General features: G+C 46.7%; 3 non-coding genes across 3 annotated transcripts; all 3 read left to right on the top strand.

The window, feature by feature from the left end:
- TRNAV-CAC (transfer RNA valine (anticodon CAC)) lies at positions 1-73 on the top strand. The gene has a single exon. It is a non-coding gene; the product is annotated as a tRNA-Val (tRNA).
- A 79-nt stretch (positions 74-152) lies between these two features.
- Positions 153-225, top strand: TRNAV-CAC (transfer RNA valine (anticodon CAC)). The gene has a single exon. It is a non-coding gene; the product is annotated as a tRNA-Val (tRNA).
- An 8,387-nt stretch (positions 226-8,612) lies between these two features.
- TRNAV-CAC (transfer RNA valine (anticodon CAC)) lies at positions 8,613-8,685 on the top strand. Its single transcript has one exon. It is a non-coding gene; the product is annotated as a tRNA-Val (tRNA).
- Positions 8,686-13,666: the final 4,981 nt, after the last annotated feature.

Raw genomic sequence — 13,666 nt, 5'->3', positions numbered from 1 at the left:
GGTCCCGTGGTGTAGAGGTTATCACGTGCGCTGCACACGCGCAAGGCCCCCGGTTCGATCCCGGGCGGGAACAGTGCATCACACTTTTGTTTTCTTTGCTATCGCGAATACGCAGAAGAAAAGAGGGCGAGCAATATGCCTCTTCGTGCTCTGTTCCCGTGGTGTAGTGGTTATCACGTGCGCTTCACACGCGCAAGGCCCCCGGTTCGATCCCGGGCGGGAACAGTGCATCACACTTTTGTTTTCTTTGCTATCGCGAATACGCAGAAGAAAAGACATCTTCAGCTCCGGCTGCGTCTTCATTGGTTAATACGTGGTGTGGCCGATGAGGATGTAAGAACGGCGTTGGCGGCTTTCGGTAAAGCCGTACAAGTCACCCGAGAGCGATGGCGCGTTCAGGGTATCAACGACAAGGGGACGACTACCCGGTCCGTCTTGCTCAACTCAACAGCGGCGTGAAGGTGGAAGATCTCCCGCACCAAATTAGGGTCGCCGGTGAGCTGGCCCTAGTCGTCGTTCCTGGCAGGCCAATGCAGTGCTTGCGCTGTCAAGGCACTGGTCATGTACGACGACACTGCAAGGTTCCCCGGGGCTCGCAATGCCGTCGGTTTGTACACGCCGAGGACCAGTGCGTACGTACATACGCCTCTGTGACTGGGCCAGCCGAAGGCAACAACACAGCAAGGTTGGTAATGGATGCGGCCGAGGCCGAAGACGCGGCGAAAGGGGCAGGAGACGAGGCAACCCCATGTGCTGTAGGCGGTGTGCTTGCACCTGATGCGGGCGCGGGGACACCACCGGATTGAGCAAACTCTACGGAAGGAGCGGCAAAAAAGTCAGCAGAAGAGACCAAGGAAGAAAGCAAGAGCAGCCTAACGGAAGCCAGCGAGCAAATGAAGACAGCTGAGGACCAGTCGCTGAAGAACGACCCTATGAGCAGCAATCTCGGAGCCTCAGTCAAACGGCCTCTTGAGAAGGCTGCAGACAGCAGCGCAGCGAACCAAGGAAGTGGGGAAGACGGGCCGCCTTCGAAGACGCCAACAGGCAGGCGCAGCAGCTACAAGCCACGACCGAACACCGCTAACGCAGACAAGAAGTCCAAGAAGAAGCCGCCACCGCTCTCCTGTGGTACCGGTCCACCGGGCGGCTTCGGGGGCGTCTAGCTGTGTGCTAGGCGCTAAAGGTAAACACCATGCTCCGGGCCAAATCTTTTCACTAGACCTATAATCATGGCTCCCAACCCGTCGCTTAGATTGGCCACGCTAAACGTTCGAGGTCTGGCCGCCAAGCGAAAGCAGAGCCAGGTGTGTAGGCTGCTGGTGGACTATGACCTTGACGTGTTAGCCGTGCAAGAGACAAAAGTAGATGGTGTTGAAGAGACCCGCAGCATGGTGCAGCGGTTAACGCCACGGTAGTACGCGGTAGTGAGCCACGTCTTAGGGACGTAGGCGGGCTGCGTGCTGTTTGTTAGAAAATTACCCGGTATAACGGTGCAAGGTTTTTATTCATGTCCATCTGGTAGATTATATTTCTGTGATTTTGCTTTGCATGGAATTGAATGGCGGGTGGTATGTATTTATGCACCAAATGCGTTGGAGGAACGGGCTTTGTTTTTTTCCATGTTAAAACAGTATATATCTTCTGAAAAGCAGATGGTGCTGTTAGGTGATTTTAATTGCGTTCTCAGTGCCCGAGATCGGTCTAATAGAGGATTAAGGAGCAATAAAAGTAGGAATGTTTTGAACGAGATAATTACTGAATGCGAATTAGCGGATGTGGCGGAATGTATGATAGGGACGCGAGATGTGCGTTTCACGCACTTTCAAGGAAACAGCCATGCGCGCTTAGATCGTATTTATTTGTCGCTTCAAGCAATACCAATGTGTAATAGTTAGTGTATATCCTATTTCCTTCACTGATTATTGTCTCGTTAAATGTGACATAGGAAGGAAGAAAAAACGCGGCAGCTTCTCTTGGGAGCTGTGGAAAATGAATTCAAACTTAACTACTGACGAAAGTTTCGGAGAATATGTATCGGACTGCATCAAAAAAATTCTAATGAGCGGCGAGGGTGAATTAAAAGATCGATGGGAAGAGTTTAAACAGTGCAATAAAATGAAAGCTATCGATCGTTCCGTCGCAATAATGCATGAAACAAAAAAGAAAGAGAAGGAACTGCGAATAATCTTGGAAAAGCTGACAGAACTGGAGTTCCAAGAACCGGGAGCATACAAAAGCGACATATGGAATATTAAACAGAAGCTTGAACTGCATGATGAGGAACGCTATCGCGGAGCGATAGTTCGTGCTTGAGCCGAATCTTTTGCGATAGGGGAGGCGCCCACAAAAAAGTGCTCGGACTGGAAAAATCGCACGCTCGACGTAATCATATTGACGTGATTGAGGTGGGTAGTAACGAAGTTACAGATAATGATAGTATCGCACGTGCGTTTTTTGAACACTACGAAAATCTGTTCGCATTTAGGCAGGTGGACCTAGAACGGTTTAAGACGAACTTCTTGAAAAGAATGCCTCAACTGACTGAAGAAAGAAAGGTTTTATTTATTTATTTATTATACATACTTTCAAGGCCCTAAGGCACTACAGAAAGGAGTGGTACATACAAAGCAATGTAATATGCAGACAATGGTATGCAGGCAACGTTAAGCGATAGCGTGGTAGACTGCTGTTTTGAATGAAGTTACATCTGTGATCTGAATGATGGAAGCAGGAAGGTGGTTCCAGTCGACACTTGTGCGGGGTAAAAAAGAATCATGATACTTGTTCGTTCGGGAGGATGGGACGGCAACTTTATATCTGTGGTCTGAACGGGATGAAGTGTAGGAAGGTGGGGTGATAAGTTGATTCTTGAGCACCTGGTTTTAGTGATAAACCTTGTGAAATAGGCAAAGACGAGCACATTTGCGGCGTAAAGAAAGATCTGGCAGATTGAGGGTTATTTTCATACATGTAACACTGGAATGGCGGGAATAGTTAGATAAAATAAAGCGAGCTGCTCGATTTTGAATTGCTTCAAGCGTTACGGTTAGTGATGCTTGATTGTTATCCCAAATGGCAGATGCGTATTCAAGTTTTGAGCGAACTAGGGTTTTGTAGAGCGTTAGTTTTACCGAAGTAGGAACGGTAGAAAAGTTACGACGAAGATATCCTAACATACGATTAGCATTAGCAGTAATATAATTAGTATGCAAATTCCATGAAAGATCATTAGTTATGTGAAGGCCAAGATATTTGTGAGCGTTAACGGATGCTAATGAAGTGTCATTCAGTACATATCGACACTGATTGCTATTGCTGCTTTTACGTGATATGCGCATTGATTTACACTTGTTAGCGTTAAGTTTCATGAGCCATTTTTTAGACCAGAGTGATATATTGTGAAGATCTCCTTGCAGTTTATCTGAATCATTAGGGTTAGTAATCTTTCGGTATATTACGCAATCGTCTGCGAACAAATTAATTGATGATGACTCTACACAGTTAGGGAGATCATTAATATAAATCAAGAAAAGTAGAGGCCCCAAGACGGAACCTTGTGGCACTCCTGATGTAACTGTTAACAATGCAGATGAAGAGTTATTGGTTGTGACATACTGAGTTCGATTAGAAAGAAACTATTTAATCCAAGACAACACATTTGGGTCAATATTAAGCTGATTAAGTTTATGGATAAGTAGGTTATGACATACGGTATCGAAAGCTTTGGCAAAATCTAAAAAAATACAGTCAATATCGAATCCTTGATCTAAGGCGGCAAACAAATCGTTAGTGAAGCAAAGAAGTTGAGTATCGCATGAAAAAGTTTTTCTAAAACCGTGTTGAGATGGATGGAAGAACGAGTTGCTTTCCAGGAAATCGATGAGGTGAGAATAGATTACGTGTTCTAAGAGTTTGCATGGAATGCTGGTTAATGAGATGGGTCGGTAGTTCTCGGGACATAATGCGTTACCTGATTTATGGACTGGAACCACCCTCGCCGTTTTCCAGTCTGAAGGAAGCGTTGAGCACTGTACTGACTGAGTATACAGTTTAGATAGAATAATAGATGAAAATAATGCAGTACATTTTAACATTTTTGAATTAATAAGGTCAGGACCTGCAGAAGCTGAGATCTTTTGATTATCAATCAAACGGTTAATACCAACCCAATCAAATAATATGGGATCCATAGCACAGAACAAGGAATCAGGAATATTTGGTAAATCGGCAAAGTTATCATCACAAAAGAATGAGGTAAACACTTCATTTAACACAGTGCAACACTCGTTTTCGTCAACATCACTGCCATCTACATGAACTAAATGAATGGAGTCAGCTTTCTTGTCGCCAACAATACTCCAGAATTTACGTGGGTTAGTTAGTAAGAGGGATGGCAATGTGACATTAAAATAGGTTTTTTTGGCATTGCTAGCCGCATAAACGTACTCGGCTTCTGCACGATGGTAAGCATCCCAGCGATCGGCAAAATTGGTTTCTCTGGCACGACGGAAGATACGTTTCTTTCTGTTGCGAAGTCGCTTAAGGTAATTATTGAACCAAGGTGAGCGTGAGTCATAAGGAATCTGCCTTCGAGGTACATATCGGTTAATTAAATCGAGCAATTTATTTTTGTAGAGCTGCCAGTTTTCTTCGACAGATCGTTCATCGAATTTGATAAGGTAGTTGCTGGTAAACGTTTGCAGTTCACTGGTCATTGAGGGTATGTCAGCGCGGTTATAGTCAACAATAATTTTAGATCGTCTCTTGGTAGATACATGCATTTTCAACGTGAAGTTAATAATGGAGTGATCACTTACACCTTGGAGGTAAGTTAGTTTACAAACAAGGTCAGGCACAGTGGTGAAAATAAGGTCCAGGATGTTAGATGACGTAGAAGTTTTACGGGTGGGTTCATGTACTAACTGTGACAAGTTAAAGTCTGAACAGATATTCAGAAATTGTGCGTCCTCGGATGAGCTTTTTGCCAGGGTATGGAACCCGAAATCACTTCTCCACAAAATATTAGGAAAATTGAAGTCCCCCAGAATAAACAAAGGTGACGTAGAGTACCGAACAGTTAGATTGTTGAGAACATCATGTAAATCATCGCAGAAAGATTTAGGTGCTGTTGGGGGTCTATAGCAAGCGCAAAAAATGCAGTCACGATTATCAATAACAACACGTACGCACACAAGTTCTAAAGCAGACACTACTGGAACATTAGATGAAGAAAGTTGGTCATTCACAGCAATTAAAACACCCCCGCCAGCACGAACATCACGGTCGTACCGGTAGATCTTGTAGCTTTTTTCACATTCGAAAATCTCAGCGTTTCTTATTTTTGCCGAAAGCCAGGTTTCTGAAAGTACAACTATGTCAGCTGAGCATGCGTCAATGCGAGATGATAAAGTTGTTCGTTTATTGAGAATACTGCGTGCATTGGTGAAAAAGATTGAAGCACCATTTGGAGATAGGGGAGATAGCTACGCCGATCTGTCATGCGCTGGGTTAGCAGGTGCTTTGCGAGTGGAAGTTGCACGCGCCTCTCCAGGGGATACCTGTTCACAAACAGTGTCAGTGACTGCGCTGTATATGTAGGCTTTATTGTTAATGACTAGTTTATTAAAACGAAGTGAAAAAGGCTGGCCGCTAGACTTTCCGAATTCGAGAAGTTTTTTTCGTGTCAATCGCGTTGCCCTGCAGAAATCTTCGCTAATGGAAACACCTGTACTTTTCAATTTAGATTTCTGTGAGAGAATACTTTCCTTGGTTTTGAAGGAAGAAAACTTCACGATGATTGGGCGTGTCTTATTTGCAACATAAGCACCCAACCTATGTGCTCTCTCCACCATGCCATCTGTAATACGCAAATTTAAATGGCGTGAGAGAAGCTCACAGATATGCTCTTCCGATTGTGTCCAAGTCTCGGAAACGCCGTCCGGGATGCCAAAAAACAGTAAATTATGTCGCCGTGACCTATCCTCTAGATCATCAAGACGCGAGGCCAACGCAATACTTTCAGACTTAACGGCCTGGGCAACAGAACTACTGATATCTGCTGTAGGTAGCGCTGTTTCAAGACATTCGACAGTAGATTCAAGATTTGCCAATCTGCATGCAAGATCTGCGACTGTATGTGAAAGTTCCTCTTGGTTTTCTTTTAGCTCAGCAAATGCATGCATCACCTCTGAGTGGCGACTGTCGATTTTCGTTGAAAGGGCTCCTATGGCGTCAAGCAATTCTTTGTGCGATTTGCTATAGTCAGCGTTTGGCGGACCGGGATTTTCTTCTATATCCCCGCAAAGCGGTAAAAGTTTCACAACAAAAATGCATTCGCACAGAGTATCGTAAAGCACACTGGGGCACGGGAGCAGCAGCAGGCAAAGATTGTTCGATCGTTTAGAATTAAGAGATGAAGTACCACCAACCTGCACATGAAAGGCCGATAACTGTTTTTGAAGTGGAACGCACAATTGACAATTTGAATCCTGGCAAGTGACCAGGCCCTGATGGGCTTTGCGCTGTGTGGTACAAGCGGTTTAAAAAGGAATTGTCAGCAGTACTTGTAGCAATTTTTAACGAAGCGTACGATGGTAAGGCGTTACTGCCATCTTTCGGTCAATCACACACGGTGTTGATTCCGAAGACAGAGGATGTAGATAAGTTGAAAAGTGTAACATCGTACAGACCAATAGCACTCACAAATGTAGACTATAAGATACTAATGAAAGTCTTAGCAGCTAGACTTCAGTCGGTTGTTAAAGACATAGTCGGCCCACACCAAACGTGTGGAATTAAGGGTCGCACTATAGCGACGAATGTTCACAAGATGCGGTCAGTTCTTGAATGTTGTGACTCCCTTGAGGCGTGTGTGGCCATACTTCAGTTGGATCTGGAGTAGGCATTTGATTGCGTAGCGCATACTATAGTGTTTGCAATGTTGGAACACATTAATGTCGGATCCATCATCACGGATGGTGTAGCTCTGGCGTATCGGAACTGCTCTACCAGACTAATTATTAACAAAGAATTGGGGGCCCCCATTAAAGTGCAGCGTTCCGTGGGTCAAGGCTGTCCCATCAGTCCACTTTTGTTTTGTATATATATTGAAACCTTATGTTTGTCAATAATTGAAAAGAATTCTATCCGTGCTTTTCGTTTACAATCTTCAGAGGTAAAACTTCTCGCATATGCCGATGATGTGACGGTATGTTTTATTGACTACGGAGGCACTGAAGAAACCATTCGAAGTGTGAAATTTTTCAGCGACGTTACAGGAAGCCGAGTAAACTGGGAAAGTGTCTGGGGTTTTGGTACGGCGTGTGGCCGTTCACCCCGGGCATTTTGGCCAATGTTGTATGGCAGAAAACGCCTGTGAAGTACCTTGGTGTGCCGCTTGAGTCCTACAAAAATAGTAATGATTACTGGCAGCAACAAGCAGAACTCTTACGCGAAAAGGCGAATGCTTGGAGGGCGAATTATCTCTCCATGTTTGCGAGCGCAACCGTGTGTAACATGTTCTTTGTGGCTAAACTATGGTATGTGTTACAAGTGATTCACTGTTCTAGGGTAAATGTGCAGAAACTGCATAGGGTTTTTGCGACCTTTGTGTGGGGTTCTACGTGGGAAAGGTGCAGTCGCACAAATTTGTTCGGGAGTGTAAAGTGTGGGGGACTTGGACTGACACACCTTTTTCTCAAACAATTAGTTAATAGATTTTCCTTTTTTCGCGAAGTCAGCGACCCATTTCTGCAAACGGTGTGCCAGGCCACATTAGGGCGACTGCTACCGGAATATGTTATTAGCACGCAAGTCCTGACGGGGACGGCACAAGGTTATTTTCGGGAAGTGGTAGCGAGTGTGCGTTTTTCTAATGATTACTTATATTCTGTTAAAAAGAGGAAACTGTATAAAGACTTATGAGATATAGTGTTGCCAATACCGTTGTACAGGGTGATATACAGTGCAGGCCTGGGTCATTACGTACTCAAACGGGTTAAAAGAATGCAAGCAGCACCAAGTGCAAAAACTTTCTTTTTCAAACTGCATACCGGAACTCTCCCTGTAAGTTCCTTCTTAGAGGAGCGTGGGTTTTATATGCCATGGGGGTCTCAGTGCATTATTTGCAAAAAGCCGGAAACGATCGACAACGTTTTCCTTCACTGTTGGGAAGCGGTGTTCTTCTGGGATGTGTTGCAGAGGACAATCAAAATTAATTCCCACTAGACACGTATGGAATTAGGTACCTAGCGTTAGACAACGAAGAAGAAGTACCTTTCGATCTAATCATGCTGACAGGCCTGCACAGTATATGGCGCTCAAGAACGGCTAGCTTCTACTGTGAACCGGATGCAAGACCAGCAACGCTGTACTTTCGAGAGAGCATTGCTCGGTTAGTAGAAGTGGAAAAAAACAAAAGAATGTCTTTCTCCCTGGGTAGCCAGGGTAGAACCCTTACTCACACTAAGGGAAATTTAAGTGACAACGTCAGTCAGAACACGACCGATGGCTTTTCGCTCAATGTTTTGACAAATTGTATTGTAACCCCGTCTTGACTTTTCGTGCGTTGTAACTGTATTGTTGTTGCAAAACCGGTAATAAAGAAAAAGAAAGTTCCCGTGGTGTAGTGGTTATCACGTGCGCTTCACACGCGCAAGGCCCCCGGTTCGATCCCGGGCGGGAACAGTGCATCACACTTTTGTTTTCTTTGCTATCGCGAATACGCAGAAGAAAAGAGGGAGAGCAATATACCTCTCCGTGCTCCGTTCCCGTGGTGACATTCTGCTTCCGGCTCCCGAGCTAAACGGATCGCGGAATCATGGGCTCCAATGGAGCGGCATATGCGGCTGTTAGCCGCGGCAACAGGCTTTCGACGGAGGAAGATAAGGATTTCCAGATTATTCTGCCTCGGCTACCTACAGGACGCATCGTGTTAAACACAGTTTTTTTGCGCGGCGACACTCGTGTTCGCCCGTTTCGCGTAGAGGATTTTCGGGACGCGCTTCAAGCTGTTGGTATGCTCTCTGGCGTCGTCGCCCTTGGAGCGTACCAAATCAACCACGTATGGGCGGTGACGATGAAGACAGCCGTGGCGGCCCAAAAGCTGGCTGCACTGAAGGAGCTTCAGGTCAAGGGGCGTCGCTGCCTGGTCATCGACCCTAAAGAACAGCAGGTGAAGCTTCGTCTTCACTGGCTTCATGGTGTGGATGATGAAGACGTAAAGACTGCGCTGGCTTCCTTTGGCAAAGTCACGGAAGTAACCCGGGAGCGCTGGCGAGTGGATGGCGTTTCCGACAAGGGCTCGACGACCCGAGCTGTGCTGCTGCAGCTGAAAGCTGGACTGAAAGTCGACGGCCTGCCCCACGAGATCCGCGTCGCCGGCGAGCTTGCGCTTGTCGTAGCCCCAGGTCGCCCCATGCAGTGCATGCGCTGCCGGGGCTCTGGTCACGTTCGTCGAGAATGTAAGGTTCCCCGTTTCTCCGGGTGCAGACTTTTCGGACACAACGACACGGACTGTGTACGTTCATACGCAGTAGCCGTGGGGTCGGCGGAGAGCGAGCCGTTGACATCAGACCACATGATGGACGTGACCGAGGCCGAGGAAGCGGCCAAGGGAGCTGGAAGCGGCAATGCGGTGGCAGAAGCGAGCGGGACGACGACGCCGACTAAAGGAGGACCGAATAATGTCCCTCCTCCCGACGACCCAGAAACCGCACTAATCAGCGTCAGGGTGGCCCAGAAAGAAAATGAGAGCCGCCAGCCGGCTACTGATACTACGGAGGCAGCGGAAAACGACAACGCGACCCCTGCTAGCGCCCGCGTCGAAAGCGTCTCGGCACCGGTGAAGAGGTCCTTGCAGCAGGAGGATAAAGTCGACAGAAAGGCCAGCGGTGACTCCGAGGCGCCACCCGCTAAGACGCTACCCGGCAGGCGCTCCACCCTCAAGCCTAAGCCTAACCTGGCGGCTGACCGTAGGCTCACACCGAAGCCGACAAAAGACGAACTCGGACGACGGCCACCGGATGGCCACGGAGGCGTCTAGCGGTCAGCTAGACGTTAAGGTGAGCACCATGCTCCGGGCCTTCTCCCCTCCCGTTTAAATCAGTAATGGCTACCAACCCGTCGCTTAGCCTCGGCACGCTAAACGTTCGATGTCTGGCCGCCAAAAGGAAACAGAGTCAGGTGTATAGACTGCTAGTGGACCAGGACCTCGACGTTTTAGCAGTGCAAGAAACCAAGGTAGACGGCGAGGAGGACACCGGGAGCATGTTATGGTGCAAAGGTTCACGTACAACTACTATACGGTAGTGAGCCACGCCTTAGGGACTTCGGCGGGGTGTGTCTTGTTCGTGAGGAAGCTTCCAGGCCTGGTTATAGACGGTTACTTCTCGTGCTCTTCCGGTCGACTTGTCGTTTGTGATTTCAGCTATTGCGATGTCCAATGGCGCGTGTTGTGCATTCATGCGCCTAATACGCTGCAAGAAAGGGTATATTTCTTTTTGTACTTGAAGCACCACTTCTCTGTGCACAAAATGATAGCCTGTGTTGGGGACTTCAATTGTGTATTGAACATCGAAGATAGGTCTACGCGACGCGTAATTTACGACAAAAGCAGCGATATCATGGCGCAGATCATACGCGAATTTGAATTAGAGGATATCGCTCAGTGTTTCGGGGCTGACCGAGAAGTGAGGTACACCCACTTTCAGGGAATAAGTCATGCACGATTAGACCGTATCTATCTATCATATCATTTAGTAGAAAAATGCCAGTGCTATGCAGTTACTGCCGTATCCTTTTCTGACCACTGCCTGGTAAAATGCAGGGTGGGCCGCAAAAAAGAACGAAAAGAATTCGTCTGGGAACTGTGGAAAATGAATGCTGAGCTTCTACGGGTTGATACATTTAACGAAACGGTAGTGAATGCTCTGAATTCTTTTGGAAAAGACAGTTCTATGAAGTTGGGCGAGGAATGGGAGCTGTTGAAACAAACTATTAAAATCAAGGCAATTGAAAGAATTAGCGTACTACGATATGAAGAGAAGGCAAGGGAAAGGGATTTCAAAACATTAGTGGAAAAGTTTGTGACGCTCGAATGCATGCAACCCGGCGCTTATCATGAGGATATGCGTGCTATTAAGAAAAAGCTCGCGGTTTTCGATGAAGAGCGTTATCGAGGCGCGCTCGTGCGTGCGAGAGCAGAAAGACTAGCATGCGGGGAAATGCCTTCGAAAAGAGCACTGGGATTAGAAAAACAGCACTCCAGACGCAAACAGATTGAGGCCATCGAATATAACGGGGTGGTAGTAACTGATATGAAGAATATAGGGCGTGCCTTCTTTGAAGGTTTCCAAAAGCTTTTCGCATTCAGGCCCGTCAACATGCAAAGTTTCAAGCACTTATTTTTGCAGCGAATGCCACAGCTGTCGAGTGACGTTAAAGAAACGTTGGAAGGACGGATAACTGAACAGGAAGTGATAAAGGCCATCGAAGACCTGAACCCTGGCAAGTCACCAGGTCCAGACGGTCTTTGCGCCGCTTGGTACAAATCGTTCAAAAGCCACCTAGCTCCTATCTTGACCGCAGTTTTCAATGAAGCATACGAAATGAAAATATTTCCACCATCCTTCTTCCAGTCCCATACAGTACTAATACCTAAAACAGAAGAGACCGAGAAGCTCAAGCAACTTTTCTCCTATAGACCCATAGCGCTTACTAACTGTGACTACAAAATACTGATGAAGGTGCGGGCACGGCGTATGCTGTTAGTCATTAAGGAAGTAGTCGGCCCACACCAGACGTGTGGCATTCTCGGAAGAACCATCTTCACTAACATTCATAAGTTGAAGTGTGTGCTGGAATGTTGTGATGCCATGTGTGATGCAGTTGCGATCCTCCAGCTTGACTTGGAGAAAGCGTTTGATTGCGTTTCTCACGAGATATTGCTCACCATCCTTGAACATGTTAATTTTGGCCACATAATCACTGAGGGGATGACCATGGCGTACCGGAGTTGCTATACGAGACTTATAATTAAGCAAATGCTGGGGGCCCCCATTAACGTGAAGCGCTCCGTTCGCCAGGGTTGTCCACTCAGCCCACTCCTGCTTTGTGTTTACATAGAAACGCTGTGTCAGGCGATCATTGAAAATGAATACATTAAGGGATTTTGCCTCCAAGCAGCAGAGGTGAAGTTATTGGCATATGCTGACGATGTGGCTGTATGTTGTAAAGATACGCAAAGTGTATTGAACGCTGTGAGTATCGTCAGACAGTTTGGTAATGCCACTAATAGCTTCGTGTACTGGCAGAAATGTTTGGGGTTTTGGCACGGGGGATGGGCGTCCACACCAGACCACTTTTCGAACGTCACCTGGGTCACGACGCCAGTTAAGTACCTTGGCGCACCCCTTGATGCCTACAAGGACAGTAGCGAGTACTGGAAGGAGCGGACAAAAGAAATAAAAGAAAAAGCCGACCGATGGAACGCCGGCCACCTGTCAATGTTCGCGAAAGCAACAGCGTGCAACATGTTTCTCGTAACAAAGATCTGGTACGTAATGCAGGTCCTACAGTGCTCTCGGATTAATGTGCAGAAACTGCACCGTGTGTTCGCTGTTTTCGTGTGGGCATCGAGCTGGGAGCGATGTAGCCGAGATAATCTCTTCCGGCGCGTGAAGGATGGTGGTCTGGGGTTGGCGCACCTCTTCTTGCGTCAACTAGTAAACAGGTTCTTCTTTTTTCGAGGCACAAATGACCCATTTCTACGCACCGTTATCCAAATGAGGTTGTCAAGATCACTTCTCGAATTCGTTGTAGGCACCGGTACAATGCCAGGACCAGTTCGTGGTTTCTTTAGGGAAATAATTCAGAGTGTTTCCTTTTTGCGTGTTCGTTTTCTAGTGCATATTTGTCGATTGTAAAACGGAAAAAGTTATATCGTGATTTATGTGACAGTGTTTTGCTGGTACTCATGTACAGCGCCCCGTACAGTGGAGGCCCAGGCCTAGATGTATTGAAAAGGGTGAAGAAGATGCCAGTTCAACCAGCCACTAAATCGTTCTTATTTAAATTACACACCGGTACTCTACCTGTTAAAATCTTTCTTGAACAACGTAGGTTCTACATGCCATGGGGAACCCACTGCCTTATATGTAAAAAAACAAAGCATAGATCATGTCTTCATCCACTGTTGGGAAGGGGTCTTTTTCTGGGACGTGCTACAAAGGACTCTATAAAAGGAGCTACCTACAGATCCTCACGGAATCAGGTTTCTGCCAGTATATGACGACGAAAGTTTCCCGTACGACCTGATCATGCTTACGGGCCTCCACTGTTTATGGCGCGCAAGAATGGCGGGTTACCATTGTGACCCGGATGCCCGACCGGCGCGTCTATACTTTTGTGAATGCATGCAACGGTATGTCGAAGTGCAGAAGTTGCAGCAGCCTGTTCCTGAGTGGCTGTCGAGGGTTGAACCCCTGACAGCACTAAAGGAATTTTAATCCGACAACGTCGTGCCACAGTAGCGGACGGCAACGAATGTAAATATTACTGTTCTTTGTTCCGTTTGTGTATTCATTCCTTTTTGCTTCTTTGGTCTTTGTTTATATCATTTAGGAATTTGAGTTGTGATATGTCGAGGACCTGCAATAAAGAAAAAAAA

Source organism: Dermacentor variabilis, unplaced genomic scaffold (genome assembly GCF_050947875.1).
Source record: "Dermacentor variabilis isolate Ectoservices unplaced genomic scaffold, ASM5094787v1 scaffold_13, whole genome shotgun sequence".
Lineage (NCBI taxonomy): Eukaryota > Metazoa > Arthropoda > Arachnida > Ixodida > Ixodidae > Dermacentor > Dermacentor variabilis.
This window is presented reverse-complemented; position numbering and strand designations above follow the sequence as displayed.